The following is a 16,748-nucleotide window of genomic DNA, read 5'->3' on the forward strand; positions in this document are numbered from 1 at the left end:
CCTTATTCCTTGTAAGAGTTTCTATAAAAATAGGTAGAAATAAAATATATAAAAATACTAGTTGTGATAAAAAAGGACCTATCTTATCATTGATTATTGGGCTGCATGTAAGGAGATTTTCTTGCACGTGTGTAATATGAGCTCCTACTGAAATATTTTCATATTTTTAAAAGAAGGAGACCCTACCTACGAAGACTTTACACCGATATAAATAACGTGGTATTATTCTCTAAATGAAGGAAATATGTACATATAGTCTTACTGAGTAGCAGTGTGCCCCACGTCCACAGACCCTTTGAGGTCCTAACCCACATTATTTGGAAATAGGATCTTTGCAGATGCCATCAAACTAAGATGAGGTCAGACTGGATTGAGATGGGTTCTAATCCAGTGACTGGTGTCCTTGTAAAAAGGGCCCCAAAGGCCAAGGATGGCCAAGGGTTGCCGGGAACCATCAGGAGTCTCATGAGCCAGGGAAGGATTTTCCACCTGAGCCTACCAACACCGCTGACTTTGGACTTTTAACCTCCAGAACTGAGAGGGAACAAACTTCTGCTGTTTTAAGGCACTGAGTTTGTGGTGATCGGTTATGGCGGCCATAGGAAACAAAACATAATCAGGTATGTCCAAAGCGGATGCTCATTCTGCAAATTTACTGCGTACACAAAGTATTTCAATTGTATCTGATTTTAGACATTTTCTGAATAATTAAGAAATTGTACTCCAGTGCAAATAAGGGTAGGGGTACATACTTTCTATGACAGGTTAGCTTTTCACATCCTTTCCACTCAGGCCCCCTTGCCCACCACGGTGAGCCCACACCACACCAGTGAGCCACCGCCAACCTTGTCCCCTGGGTCAGTGGGTCCTGGTGCTGGTCTCCACCCCCTTCCCAGGACTTCAGCTCATGCTTGCTCTCCTCTTTCTGCTTCCTGCTAACATCACGTTTAGATTCTCCCTTTTGTCTGTTTCTCCCAGTCCTGCTGCCAGGGCTAGCGAGGGTGTAACAAAACGAAAATCTCTCAAAATTTTGGAAATCTGTAAATGGGTATTTTTCTGGAAAACAATAAGATGAAGCAAGAGCCTTAAATAAATACATTATTTGGGCCCAATAATTTTACTCCTAAGAATGCACCTGAAAGTATCAAATGTCTACGCAAAGATGTTCATTTCAGAGCCATTTATTTAATTCATACATCTTTGATCCAAGTCCTCATGCTAATGCAGAATTCTAGTGATGAGCAAAATCTATCCCCATTATTTTGGGGAGTCCTAAGTGGCATCTCTCATTTGCTTTCTGAACTCATCTACTCAATTATCTGTATGCATCTATATCTGTCCCTTTTCTCTGGAACCTCCTTAAGACATTTTCCAGGTATCAAGAGTTGTCTCAACTCTACTCTCTTGGCTACTGAGGTTCCTGCCAGCATCCCTGTCCTCTGACCAGGTGTCCTGCTTCAGCTGGGGGTGGCTGCTGGTTGAGACGGCTATGCCCACTCTGTGCTCCTGTGTCCGCCACTGCCCTTTGACGTTCACCCACCACACTGCACTTGGAGGAGGCTAGCTTTAGCCAGTTTCATCCTGTAGGTGTGAGACTGCTGTGATGTACCAGGTCTGACACAGCAAACACTGCGCTGGGCATTGTTGTGGGCAAGAGAATGACCTCTTAGGTACTATTGTGCCGTGGGGTCATGGCTGGGAGGAGTGCTAAGGAGAAGTAGGAAATAGGATCATCTTTACCATTTTGGATTATACTTTATTATCCAGGTCTTACAGAGCCACATGTGAAACCTTTCTGTTAAGGCTCTACCACAGTCCCCTTTGTCCCACAACCTGAGCACGGGTCCACGGCAGGTAAAGAGGGAAACCCAAGGGAAAGATGCCACCTGTGACAGACCATCCCCCTCTTTAAGAACTGCAGTCTGGACCCTGAGTGAAGTACTCAGTCCTTTGTGGAAGTGAAGTGTGGCTGGCTCCTTAGGCTCTTGGCGGGACATCCACACACCTGCAATAAGAGCCGAAAAAGGTATCATAGAAACATAGGTTAACTAAAATCATATAATGGAATATCATATGGCTGCCAATGGTAGCTATTTTTAATAAAGGAAAAATGTTCTTGTTATTATCTTATGTGAAGATGGATTTCAGTAGTGTGATCTCACTTATGAAGAGATAGATGCTAGATGCTAGATGCTAGATAGATAGATAGATAGATAGATAGATAGATAGATAGATAGACTTATATACATTATGTATGGAATGATGGACTAGGAGGAAATACACCCAAATGCTAACCCTCACTGTCTCTAAGTGAGACTCATAATGACTTTTCAATTGTTCTCTAATTTTCAGTTTTTTTCAAATATATCATGAATTTTAGGTGGATATGCATGCGTTTTTGATCAGAAAAAAACCAGAATGTGTGAAAAGTATGCAATCACTGTCCAAATGTCAGAGTATACAGAACTCTGAGGATGGCAGGCAGGATGCTCCGCCTGGCCATCCCGAGGTCTCCCCACCTACACCCCGTCCAGGATGCTCCCCTGGGATGCTCTAGTCCCTTGTGTTGCCCATGCCAAGCCATCCAGGAGCTGCTTTCAGAGCAGAAATGCCGGGGCTGGGCCAGCCTCCCAAAGCAAATTGAGCATCCGTGCCCATAAGCCTTAGCATGTGCTAGGCACCACTCCAAAAAGGCATGGCTCCTGGCCACATGGGTTTTGGCCCCTTGTAAATCTGAAAAAAAATGTCCCCTTTTCCCCTGCTGCTACCCTCAGGGTCCTCCCTTCTTTCCTCAGCCATGATCTCCACTCACTTCATGTTTTTCACAAACATGCGGTTGTCTTCCAGCATGGCCAGGCTTGGTCCCTGCAAAAGTCCCAGAATAAGAAATTATTCTTTTAATTTTGGCGGGAATATGAAGACGACAAATACTGTGGTGAACAAACAGAAATAAAAACATCAATGCCTACTTTTTGTAGCAATGCTTTAAAAGGTGTTTTGGGGTCAGATGAAAAGACAATGAACGGAGGCAAATAGGGACTCTGAGTCAGAGGGCTGGAGAGGAACGGGGTTGTGTCCACCCAGAGCCATGAAAAATGGGGCTCACCTTGACCACAAGACTGGCAGAACCACGGCCATGCCAGGGTTCAAGTTTATTTTCCTAACTCCATGCCTCTAACCTTAAATGATTAAACTGACCAGCAAGTAAAGATGCTATTTTCTTGGTGAAAATAATATGAACATTATTTTGATGACTTTGCATCTTATGTTTCTTTAGCGTTTTCTGTTTTTGATGGGGTGGGTTGTGTCTTCAAGGGTGCAAACTCTTTTAGGATGTGGATTTGGGCAAATGAACTTTTGACGTTCACCCACCACACTGCACTTGGAGGAGGCTAGCTTTAGCCAGTTTCCTTCTGTAGGTTTGAGACCACTGTGATGTACCAGGTCTGACACAGCAGACGCTGCGCTGGGCATTCTTGTGGGCAATACAAACATCCCAGCTGCCCAGCTCTATTTCCATTCAAATTGGAAGTTTGAAGGACGCTCCAAATACATGAGAATGGAAAGAAAATCAGGAAAAGAACTGACCTGTGAACTCACCCCCAGCAGCCCTTCCAGAAAGATTTTGGGACGAAGGAAAAATATATACAAAGAGCTCGGATTGACTGGGAATGAAAAAGGAAACTTGTTTCAAAAATACTGTAAAATATGCTAAGAATCCATTTGGCCTTTGTGACGCTCCCTCCAACCAAGCATGGGAACTCTGGGGTGGGTGGGGACGCATGGCCCATCTACTGCGTCCATGGATATCATGGGATGATCGCCCAGCCTCCCCTTGAGGGATGGGCATTAAGCTGTTGTTTCCTGATTTTTTCTTCATCACCAATCATACATTGCTGCAGAGATGCCCCTTGGTCTCTGTTTGGTCTTCAACAAGAAGCTACAGCTGAGAAATCCTCTGCTTTCATCTTTAGTCCTATGAAAGACAAGCTCCCACGACCATTGCTAATGTCCCCTTAGCCAGGGTCTTATGTTGTCATCACAGGCCCCTGCCAATTTGGAGAGAATATTTCACCACTGTTCGACTAAAAACACAGAAGTGTTTGGCTTGGGTGCAAATTTATTAGGATTGTTCTGAAAAACAAACCAAAAAAAAAAAAAAAGGCTTTAGATTAGTTAAATCTGTGTTGAATTAGGTCATAATAAAAGAATAGTCTCTCATGGATTTCAATTGTGGTTTGGCCAACATTCTAGACACACACACAGAAACTAAAAAACCTTTCTTGTAAAAGGAAAGTCACTTTAGAGTGTGGCAGTCCTCAGTAAAGAGGACAATAAACTCATCTGTTGCTTTTTAAAATAAGTTTCAGTGATATTTTAATTTGAAAATACTCCTCAAATATGCACAGTGGTCCCATTTCTTCCCTTGTGAGGCTTTCCAACATTATATGGGTTTTCAGTTCACTGGTTAAGAGCAACTCTTATATCTGAAAGAAGGAACCACTGGGGGAAAAAAAAATTGTCCATGGAAATTGTGAGCCTGTGACAATGAGTTGTTTTAATAGAAAATGATTAAATTAAATTTAAAACTTTTAGAAACAGTGATTAATGTTCTGACTTGAAACAACCAGAATGGGACTTAGAATTCACATGATTCTAACCACACCCAACCCAACATCCTCTTGCTGCTCATACAATGTGAGCTCCCCTAGAAATAAAAGTGTTATTATAACTGCCTAATTTGCATGGTACTCCAAAATATTATACCATTTGATACCCAAGAAAACCTAGAATATTTGTAAGACAAATATTATTCCATGTAAAAATGTAAAGAAATTCAAACTCACAGAATTGAATTACTCAAGGTTACAAAGCCAGTAAGAGAGAGTAAACCTTGATTTTTCTGACTCACAGTCTGAGTTTTGATAATTTGAAACCCTCCACAATCTCCCCCCATGTTTAAAATCTTAACCCTAGTGTTAGAATCACTTTGAATCTCCATGAAAATCAAGCCTGATTCCGCTTACTCTTCCATCCTGTGGGCACACATCCAGGGTCAAGTAGAGCAGATGTGAAGTATAGATACATTTAGAATGGAATGGAAACTGTCTTCCTTCTCAGATTCTTGTGTGGATTCATTTTCTGGCTAGTGGATGGCATAAAACTGAGTAACACCACAGTGAGCCATCTTGTGACCAGAGAAACTGTGTCATCAGCTTGAGTGCTGAGGATGACCAGGGGACATAGGGGCAATGTCTTCAGTCCTCTATGGAAGAAAAAAAATAATAATGCAAATATAAGGCATATAGACTACAGATTAAAAAGCATAGGATTGATTCTCCTCTTCAGAACAGGAGAAGAATGAGGATAAGGGAACTCAGTATTACCACTGGGGAAGAAGGGACATTCCTAAAATATTTAATAAAAATATTAACAACAACACCCTGTAAGTTTCTAACCAGACAAAGGAGCAGAAAGCTAGTTATGTGGAGAATAATAGTGAGAGTAATAATAAAAAAGATTGATTCATAGTTTACTATTAGATACTCAACAAAGTGTTTAGCCACTAATTCCATGAAATCTTACCAACAACCATAAGTTCCATGTAGTCACCCTATTTTATAGGTGAGGAAACTGAGAACTAGATAATGTATATAGTTTTGCTAATGTCAAAACACTGATAGAAGATTTGAGACTAGTTCTGTCTAATCCAGAGCCCATGCTTTTAATCCCAATGCTGTCCTGGGGCTTATGGTAGAAACAGTATCCTAAGGATTGTACAGAGACTTTTGCAACAATACCAGAATTTTTCGCCACATTTTTTCAGTCTTGAATCTTCACTATCCATTATTTACTTATGTACCTTAAGTTTTTTTCCCTGCTTAAAAAAAAAAAAAAAGCCTCAAATTAAGTCTCACCGTGCCTTGGTGTGAATTAATTTCTCAATGTGCTTTGGTTGGGTAAAAAAGAGACAGGACCTGTGGGAGCCCGGAAGACTGATTGGAGAAGCTGTAGAGGGCTAAGGAGCTGTGGAAGAAAGGGTGGTCAGAAGGAAAATAGAAGGTAAACATCCCCTTTCCTATCAGGCAGGATGGGCTGGTATTCTGTAGACATAATCTCATTGTCTCAATAGCTTGACGGTATAGTTTTATTTCTTACTCACATGATATGTTTTTCATAGGTGCAAGGTGGGGCCATACTCATTTTATTTCCCCCTTTCCACAGCAGGCTGACACAATCTCAAACACCCACCACCACAGTAGAAGGGGAGAGAGCTCTGGGGGTCCACACAGGTGAGCAAGTGCTCCAATCAAGTTCAAGGGAGCATTCTCTTCACACTGCATTGACCAGAACTAATCATGTGATGATACCCGGTCACAGAGGGGCCAGGAAGTGACAAACTCCTATGTGCACAGACCCCAGGAGGCCAGAGAACTCTATGACAGCATTCATAAAAATTCTGCCAATGAACATCTCTCAACATTTACCTACTTCTCCACATGGCCCATGTTTGGCATTCCTTATACTTAGTAGTGCACCTGCCTTTCCAAAACCATTTCTGTTCCATATTGCTTTCTAAAACCACCGTGTTTTCAGAAGGTCAGCTTCTGTTTCATCACCCAGATGTACCATTGAAACAAAAGTAAGTCAGGAACATACCTTTTAAGTATGTTTGGGATGAGAAATGGCACGGTGAATGATGGGTTCCATATTTGCAATGTGAGGGTTTGTCATCTTTATCAAAGAGAGTCTTGTCTGCTACTTCAATTATGTTCGTTCCTTATACATTATCTTATCAGAGGCATTGTATGAGATCTTAAAATCATGAGTTTCTGACTGATGTGAATGATTCATCTTATTGTAATTTCCTGTGAATATTATGATAGCCAAGAGGAAAGGGAAATTCATTTGTATGCTGGGAGATCTTTGAAAATCAAACTTTACTTTAAAAATAAATTTTATTGCCATAAGGTATTCTTTATGTGTCATTCTTCACCTTAACAAGAATGTGATGGACCCTTCATAATGAGTAGTATCTGAATCATGCTGGAAATGTCAAAATAAAATGAAGATTTCAAAAAAAGAAGAGCTTCCCATAATTTTGCAAAAAAAAGGGGCAAATTATATTTCAGTTTTAATAAGCAAATATTTCACTTTCTGTAAATTATATATAGGTATATAATCACTTACAGTTTATTAAAGTGATTCAATAATTTTGTTGAGACTCTAATGTGGTCTACTTTGTCTATGTGTGTGCTGCATGCAATGACTAGAAAACCAAGCATTATAAGAAACTATCTCAACCTCCTGGGATCTTACATTCTGGCTAAGATCATGCCTGCCAGAGCAGAACTTGAGATAAGACCACATAAGCAATGATCCGCTTGTGAGGGAAGTGGTCCCAGGGAAGCTGATGAGAGTGAACAAAGCAGGGTAGGATAGGGAAAGGCCAGGCAAGGGTATGATTTCAGGCAAAATCTTGCAGCCAGTAGCATCAGCCTGATCCCTAGGATGATCAGGAAGTGTAAATTACACCTAATGGTTGTCTTGATCTAAGGCAAAGGGAATGGATTTTCATACTCTTGTACATCGCAGTCATTAGCTAAGTTCTGCATCAAGGGAACATAAACTCCTAGGTACTTCCAGCTATCTGCACATACAGTCAAAATGGTCCCAGCAGACTAAGGACAGTCGTCCAAAGAAGTATTGTAGATAGTGGTCATTGAAGGCACAACATCCCCTGCTGGAAAAGAGCCCATAGGGAAGGCACTCAGGAATCCACGAGAAGCACTGGCAATATCAATTACAGTCCACCCCTTGCTTCTTTCGAATCCACTTGAAGTAATCTCACTTTATCCTGCATGACATCCCCACAAGGATGGTTGGTCACCATTTCAGGGGACATATTAAGAGAGGGTTAGTGGGTGGCCTATAGTTCCTGTTGCCGCAGTGAATCCCAAGGCTGTAACTTGCACTTACCACCTCTGGGCACTGTGGTGTCCCTGCTTGCTTCCATGAAAATTCTTACGTTAGTTTTCCCTGCATTTCCCTTCACTGGTTTTATATTTCAAGTGTGAGTAACATCCAGTAGACCCAGACTTCCAGCTCATACTTTCAGTTGTCCCTCACTCTGCTTCCTGAGAAAGACCTCATCCACACCAAAATGTCTACACCAAAATGTCTAAGATGTCGCTTATAGAGAAAATGGCTGGTAGATACATGGTTACAGTTGATTTCATAATGATCCCAAAATATCCAAAGTAAGAATATACCAAAAGGGGAAAAAAAAAATCTGTTAATTCATTCAAAAACTACACACTGAGTGCTTACTAGATGCCAGGCCCTGTGCCAGGTCTTGAAGGTAGCAACAAACAAGGCAGGGCGGTTCCATCACAGAGAGGACTTGCTGTGCCTCCCCTTGTACACCGACTTCTTGGCATGGCCCTTTCACCCGCCTGAGCTCTCTGCAGGCAGCACTTTGTCTAGGAAGCCTGCTCTGAGCTTCCAGCCCACATCGTCAGGCTTGTCTCATAAGGACTATGGCACTTCCGCCCTACTCTTAGCAGGCAGCTGTGTCATATGGAGATCGGGGGGAACTCAGCCCAGAGGAGCAGCAACATCAGCAGGTCACGGAGCGGAGGTGGGTGTGTGCACCAGAGTCTCTTCATCTCACTCACACTGAGCAACAAGTCTTCCCTAGAAATCTGAGCTGCTGATTGGGATTGGCCCAGAATATAAACAGAGAATAAAATAATATAACATAACTACAGCATAACTACATTATACGTGTTTATAATATAAATATAGATCTTATGATTTGATTAGTATTAATAACTCTGTCTTGTCAGTTTGTGGCTTAGATGAATATATCTGGGCTGGCTAAGGAAACGTGTGCCTTGTATATTTTTGTTTCTATAAGAAAATAAATTTAGATGTTAAATAATTCAATCACAAATTCACTCTGGCACTGAGACTCTCATAAATCAGGGATTACCTGTACTATCCTATGGCAGTAGTTATGAGGTGCCAAAGTTATTCACACCTCTTTCTCTCTATCTCTGCTTTTAAAAGTGCCCATGAATGAGGCCTCAGTTCCCAGACCAACCTGAAATGGATAGCAGCAATTTTAAACAGTCATGCAACCAGTAGGGGTGGTGGGGAGGGGCCCCTGCAGAGGATGATTCTCATCTTTGGGACCCAACGTCTTTGTCCACTCTCCCTTAATTTTAGCTACAACACCATCCCACCTTCACAAAGCAGAAGCCCAAAACCTCATAGGCTGGCATGTGTGTTTGTCAGTGACGTGGGTGTCCCCAATCAGAAAGGAAAGGGAGCTAGGTAGAGGCCACAACAAGCATAGGAACCCACCAACTGACAGGTATGGAGGCAATGTTTTTTCTTTTTTTTTTTTTTTTTAAGATTTTATTTATTTATTTGAGAGAGAGAATGAGAGAAAGAGAGAGCATGAGAGGGGGGAGGGTCAGAGGGAGAAGCAGACTCCCTGCTGAGCAGGGAGCCTGATGTGGGACTCGATCCCGGGACTCCAGGATCATAACCTGAGCCGAAGGCAGTCGCTTAACCGACTGAGCCACCCAGGCGCCCTGGAGGCAATGTTTTAAGGTGTGTCTACACTTCCCTCCTGAGATCTTTGAAGCCAAGGGACAGGGACCGTGGCTGCTACAACAAGTCCCTGCAATGAGCTCGGGCACTGTTCCTGGAGGTGGCTCTGGCACTCCCAGTGAACTGTGAACCACCTTTAAAAATCTTTTTTTTTTTTTTTTTGACACTGGAACGTTTTGGGTGTATAATACTAAAATCCTATACCGTACCCCAAGATGTAGCTTCTCCCATCCCAATACTGCCCAGATGTCCCATTGCTCCTCATTAGGAACAGCAGGGGCTCCACTGGGTGCTGGTCAACCCTAGAAGCAAAACAGCCCAGTGAGGAAGAACTACCAGTGACCCTGACCTATTCTGAGGTCCACCAGCCCTGGATTCTCCTTACTGAGTTCTCACTTCCTGGAACCTCTGACCTCATTCTGGCCAATGCTGGCCACATTGGCTACACTCTGACTGGGGTTATAGACATCCCCTTGGCCAGTCCCAACTCACCTTTGCAGTGAGAGTCAGCCACCTGCTCTGTTCCTTTGGCCCTATCTTGGGCAAGTGAAAGCCCATGACCCATGGTGGCAAGTTCATATCTGTCCCAGTGTACCTCGACATAGCAGATAGAGCTCACTCACCGAGGACAAGAAGTCCTTAAAAGACCTAACCCTAGTCACAACAACTATAAACCCCTTCCCCAGTATCCTATAGATCTGTGCATAAAGAAGAGAAATAGTCATATTTTAAATTTCTCTGGTTGTTGGGGTGTCTAGGTGGCTCAGTCGGTTAAGTGGCTGGCTCTTGATTTCACTTTAGGTCACGATCTTGGGGCCCTGGGATCAAGCCCCATCTAGGTCACCACATTCAGCAGGGAGTTTGCTTGAAGATTCTTTCTCAAATAAATAAATAAATCTTAAAAAAAAATATGGGGCGTTTGGGTGGCTCAGTCGTTGAGCGTCTGCCTTTGGCTCAGGTCATGGTCTCAGGGTCCTGGGATCGAGCCCCATGTTAAGCTCCCTGCTTGGCAGGAAGCCTGCTTCTCCCTCTCCCACTCCTCCTGCTTGTGTTCCCTCTCTCACTGTGTCTCTCTCTGTCAAATAAATAAATAAAAATCTTAAAAATAAATAAATAAATTTATCTGGTTGTTGTTTTGTTTTATGCTTTGCTTGTGTTTTATTTAGTTTTCTTGGAAGGAACGCTGAACACTAGCTCTAAGTGAACAGAACCTGTGGTCCTGGTGAGGGGAAGGTCAGCACATGTCCCCTGTTCTGCAGTCAGCATGGTTTTGACATTGCCCAAAGTAGAAAGGTATAGCTGGATGAAAGGGAAGAGTCAGGATGGCAGAAAGAAGAGGTAGTTAGGGTGGGAACATTGTTCGCAACCAGTTTCTAGGTCCCCCCCTCCTAGCCAGCACCAAGAAGCAAGCAGGAGTGGGGGAGGCTGCGCAGTCGGTGTAGGAGAGGCCAGGAAGCGGGAGACCTGGACAGCCTCCACCTGCCCATGGCGAAGGAGAAAAGGACAGGGAATGAATAGGACTTGCCCCCAGGTTTGAGGATAAGTGAGTCTTTACCTGCATGTCTAGTCTAACTGTTTTGTAAACTTATAAACAAGTCTATCCACTATGCACTTATTAGTTTTCCATAAACTCTTCTGAACTCAGTGACTTCGGTTATTTTGGAAATCAAAAGATCTTGACACCAGTGGACCCTAGGGTCCATCAAGAACTGTGGCAGATGTGGATACCTGCCAGGCTCAGTGAGAGCTTGCATGTCGTAGGGTAAGTGGAACCTGCTCTCTCCTAGGTCTGTTGCTCATAGGGATGGACGAGCAGAGCACTCAGTGCCGTGGACTGAATCGTGTCCCCCTATCCTGACCCCCAAGCCTCAGAATGTGACCTTACTTGGAAATAGAGTCATTGCAGAGGTAGTTAGTTAAGATGAGGTCCCACTGGAGTGGGGTGGACCCTGATTGCAGTGTGACTGGTGTCCCTACAGGAAGACAGAGACACACGGGGAACGAACGCCACATGACAAGGAAAGGACGATCGGACGGGAGGCAGCACAAGCCCCTGCATGCCAAGGATTACCGGCAAGCGTCCGGAAGACAAAGCAAGGATTCTCTCCTGCAGGAGCATGGCCCTCATAACACTGATGCAGACTTCCAGCCTCCTGAACTCTGTCCGGCGTTTTACCCCCCAGGTTGTGGTAATTTGTTACGGCGACCCTAGAGAACAAGCATACCCGGGGGAGGACGACTCAGAGGTTCTGATAATGCAACGCTCGAACTCAGCTATGGAATAGCACAAACCACAGAAGTACACAATATTATTTTTTCTAGCTTAGTATTTGTTTTGAGTCTATAATTTCTCTGCTTATAATCAATTAAATTACATATTATTGTGGCCTAAGTTTTCCCCCTAAAAACCGTTTTTATTGTTCTTGTGGTGTCTGTAGCCATCAAAGAGGCTGTCAACAAGAAGCAGATGTTAAACAAACAAACAAAATGTAAAGAGACAAGCATGATTTTGAACTAACTCCCCCCAGATGACTTGCACGTGACTATAGAGATTCAAAATGGAACCAAAGCATTAGTGACAAACCACAGGGCCTTGACACAAGCACCAATTTCACGAAGGCGCAGGGACCTCCAGGTTATGATTTGATTCCTGTCCCTCTTCATCTCAAGTCTCTAATCTCTAAGAAAAGGGGAAAACAGAGGTTGGCAGCTACAACCGAATGTATAAAGTGGACCTATCTGTCGGTATCCATGGCTAGTGAAGAAAAATCCAAGTATTCATTTATCACCATCTCCTATGAGAAGGTGGAGGAAACGATGGAGACGACGCAGCCGCCAAGAAGGAGCAGAGGGGTGTGGGGAGCATGTTAGCGTTTCCTTGGCAGTAGTCAAGAGCAGTAAACACAACCAAGAACCTGCTTCTTCAAAGCAGCATTCAGAAATCCAAACCGCCAGTTGTTTAAAGGCTGTCCAAACCACATTGTGATGAATATAAATACAGTATCAGAATGAGGTACATGGATTTAAAAAGTAGAAAATTACAGTATACCTGCATTTTAAATGCAGAGCTCAATTTACTTCTGCATTTTCTTAAACACAACCTGAAAATTAAGGGGTTGACTTACATTCAGAATATAATGTTCTATTCTTTTCACTCACTTTCCAATCTCCAGTTAGCCAGATGTCATGTTCTTTTACACAGAAATCCTCTGGATGATAGTGCATTCATTCATTCATTCATTCAGGGGCAGCTCTTTCCCACGGGGTCCCCAGAGTCTGGGGTCTCTGTACTGAACTGAATGTCCTCTCCAGGAAGATGTTCCAGAAGTCCTTTACTTCCCCGCACTCTGACTCTGGGACTGGGTAGCCCGCAGCTGAAGTCTCCATGCTTTGTTGGTTTGCTTCACTTGATCCCAGAGACTGGAGCCCTCACATTAAAGAAAGCCCATACTCCATGTGCCAGGGATTTCTTTGTGAACTCACGCTTGTCTTCCTTGCTTGTGCTCAGTGGAACAACCTTGCTCTGGTCTGGGGTGGCCCTACCTCTCGTGGCACCAGCCCTCTGTTAAGCCGAGTGCCAGACAAGCTGACACACACAGGATGAGGTGTCATCCTCGAGTGGTTTGGACACCTCGAGGTCTGAGAAGCAGTGAACACGTCAGCAGAAATCCCCCTTCTCTTCCCCTACAAATGCAGGGGTCTTGATATCTACATCACCAGTTACCCACAAAACCTCCCCAATAATCATCACTGCCTGATCCAAACACATAGCAGCTCTTTCAAGAGTAAAAAAAAAAAAAGAAAGAAAAGAAAAAAGGAAGACCTTACTGAAAATAAGAAAGACCTTTTTTCCTGCTTTATTTTTAACCTGATGTGTTGCAGAGTACTGAATGTCACCAGATTGTCATTAATGTCACTTTTCCTCATGTTCCATATGTGATGTGACATATCATCTGACTAATGAAACTCGATGAACAATATGTCAACATAAAGAAGCACGCTGGGTCACAAATATGCTTCGAGAACATTAAATTGCAAGGAAATGTGTATCGGACGTGTTTTCCATAGGAATAAAATTGAGTTGCATAGTTAACATATCACATTTAAGTATAATACCTTGGAGACCAGAAGAACCAACATACATTGCTGAAAGACTTATAAAATGCACATTATCAACACATACTGATAGCACAGCGAGGCAGATGAATACAAACCAGTAACAGGAAGAATTACAACAGGAATGATGCTTTCTCTAAGAAGGCAAACAGTTGTGGAAATGAACCAGCCCACATTAATAAAAAATGTTGAAAATAGAAGAATACCTCATTATTTTGATTTAAACATTAAGTAATACTTTTTCCTAGAACTCTTTTGTCCTCACCCACTAGCACATGGGTACATTGTTATATAAAGTTGTGGCTCTTGAGCAAACCCCTTTGGGCTATGGGCCTGGCCTCCTGGACCTGCCCTAACTCAGGCTGACCAGCCCCTGGATTGTCCCCTCAACCACCAGGACCAGTGACCTGCTGGCGAGCCATGCAAATGGCTCTGCCGTAGCTGATGCAGTCCGCCTCCATGGGGTCTACTGCTGGTCATCAACAGGACACTCAGCTCCATGGCCTCCCCATCAACACTTCTGGTAACTTCTCAGAGCCTTGTACACTCCCCTCAAACTTGAACTTTGTCAAATAATTTTACTTCCTACTTTACAGAAAGAAAAGGTGTGCTATATTAAGATAGTACTAGCCTTCCCTCCATCTCAAAATGAATCCGTATTTTTATCCCCACCGCTCCCCCCGCTCTCTTTTACCCCTCCAGTATTTCTCCCTCTGTTTTCTGATCACTGTACTGATAGTATGTTCTGAATTCTTCACCACTCCTCTTCCCTTGGCTTCAACGACACGCACATGTCTCTTACTTTTTACTATCAGTTCTTGTCTTCTCTTCTGCACGCTCTCCCCTCCCACTTGATGAATTTAGGTATTTCGCAACTAGATGTTGACCCGCTTCCCCTCTGCCATGAATACTTCACTTACTCTGCAGCATTATTACCCTCCAGGGGTAATAAGTGCTGACATCACAAGTCTAGACCTCTTGTCTATCTCCACATTCCTGACTGACCACTGAACGCGCCCTTCCTATTTCACTGAAACCTCTGGGTTTGCCCCCCCATCCTACCCATGAGGCACCACATGCCCACCCCTCCTCACCCCCAGTAGGAAATAGTCATCCTTATGCTGAGTTAGCATTTCATCCACATTGCTCTTAGGACACTGCCAATGCATCTGCTCCCATTCACCCATTCATTCAACCATCGTGATTATTGGCAATGCCCTGTGCTAGGTGATGGTAAATATTGGAAATGACCATAGCACTTGACTCTATGAGCATACAGTCTAGCCAATGAGAGCACCTGCATAATGGGATAATTGTTGTAGAGAGAGTTAGGGGCGATAATTAGGCTAAATAAAAAAATACAAAAGGATTGTATGGGAGGGTCCTAACCTAATATTGCAGGAGTCGAGTACAGTTCCAGAAGAAGCCACTTATAAGATGAGAGCAAAAAACATTTGTTAGAATTATCCAGGATGTAACCACATGTACGAAGGCTTAGAGGCAAGAGAGAGACAGAGAGACAAATAGACTTTCCATGAATGGCAGGTCTAGGCTGCAGCCCAGACAGCAAAGACTTAACTTGCAAGCCCAGAGGTCAGATGATCCAGGGCTCCTAAGCCATGCTGACTGAAGGGTGTTAACTGGGGAAAATCATGATGTGACTTACCTCTTATAAAGGCGATGCTGGATAAGTTGTTGGAGTTGGTTAAAACGGGAGGCATGGAGGCCAGTCAGCTGCTGAAGGAGTCACCGAGATATGTGAGGGTGGTTTCTCCCTGAACTAAAGACTCGGCAATGGGAACAAAAAGGAACAGATGCAAGATATTTGAAGAAGGTAAAAACAACCAGACTTGACGTGTCCTTGGTTATGAGGGAATGGGAGCTGAGCCAGTTGCGTGGGAATTCCCTCAATCCTGCTGGAAAAATGATAAGGATGATAATGCTATTGGCCAGGATAATATGGTAAGAGAGACACTTTGGGAAAAGGAAATGGTGACAAATCCTTCCTAGTATTTTAGTAATTTATGCTTACACCATCTCCCCTAACCAGCAGGGAGAACTTTTGTCCCCTGCATTTGGGGGCCTGTGGTTGCTAGCATAGTGCTTCTCATTCCACAGAACACATTCCAATGGAAACAAGACCAGTTAAGGAAAAAGCTGCAAAAGGAGGTACCATCCTAGCTTTCCCATCTTGGAGGACTTTCTCAACTTTGTACTTTATAAAAATAGGAAAAGGATTTGTCTTAGTCCATCCAGGCTGCTATAACAAAGTCCCACAGATTGGGTGGTTTATACACTACAGAAATTTATTTCACAGTCTGGAGGCTAGAAATCTGAGATCAGGATGCCAGTATAGTTGGTGGGTCAGGGCCCTTTTCTGGGTCACAGACTTCTTGCTGTGTCCTCACATGGTGGAAGGGGTGAGAGAGCTCTCTAGACCTCTCTTATAAGGACATTAATCCCATTCATGAGGGCTCCTCCCTCATGACCTAATCACCTGCCAAAGGCCCCAGCTCCAAATACTATCCTTGGGAGTTAGAATTTCAACAAATGAATTTAGGGAGGAGATACAAACATTCAGACTCTAGCAGGATATATCAAGAATAACTGAACCCCCTTGCTGGAATTAGAAACATGTATATTTTTTATACATAAGACTTCATCATGATTATAGCCAACAAACCATAAAAACATTCCAATGGGACTCTAACATTATTCTGACCACATGATTGTGAGAATCCTAAGCCAGCAAGACTAAGGTCATGATAACCTCTTCCATCCCAACCAGAACCCTTTAATTGCCCTCACTTTAGTAGACACCTTAATGAGCCCCTCATCCCAGTTCCAGCCTTGGATTCCTGCTTCCACCTCACTGTTTGTCAATTGCTGTGGGCTCTGCAACAGCAGAAATTTGCAATCCCCAATAAATAAGTCTCTACAGACCTTTTCTTCCCTTCCCTCCATTTGGCCAGCCCTGAAGCTCTCCCTCTCGGTATTTGGTTCTGCCGATT

At 43.4% G+C, this 16,748-nt stretch overlaps 1 long non-coding RNA gene across 1 annotated transcript; it reads right to left on the reverse strand.

The window, feature by feature from the left end:
- Positions 1 to 1,747: 1,747 nt before the first annotated feature.
- On the reverse strand, positions 1,748 to 15,595 carry LOC135362513 (uncharacterized). The gene is made up of 3 exons (XR_010407315.1): positions 15,404 to 15,595; positions 2,813 to 2,865; positions 1,748 to 2,005 (listed from the first exon to the last, which is right to left on the reverse strand). It is a non-coding gene; the product is annotated as an uncharacterized LOC135362513 (long non-coding RNA).
- Between the last annotated feature and the right edge of the window lie 1,153 nt (positions 15,596 to 16,748).

Source organism: Mirounga angustirostris, unplaced genomic scaffold, assembly GCF_029215605.1.
Source record: "Mirounga angustirostris isolate CCGP_5_RB_7025 unplaced genomic scaffold, mMirAng1.0.hap1 SCAF_14, whole genome shotgun sequence".
Lineage (NCBI taxonomy): Eukaryota > Metazoa > Chordata > Mammalia > Carnivora > Phocidae > Mirounga > Mirounga angustirostris.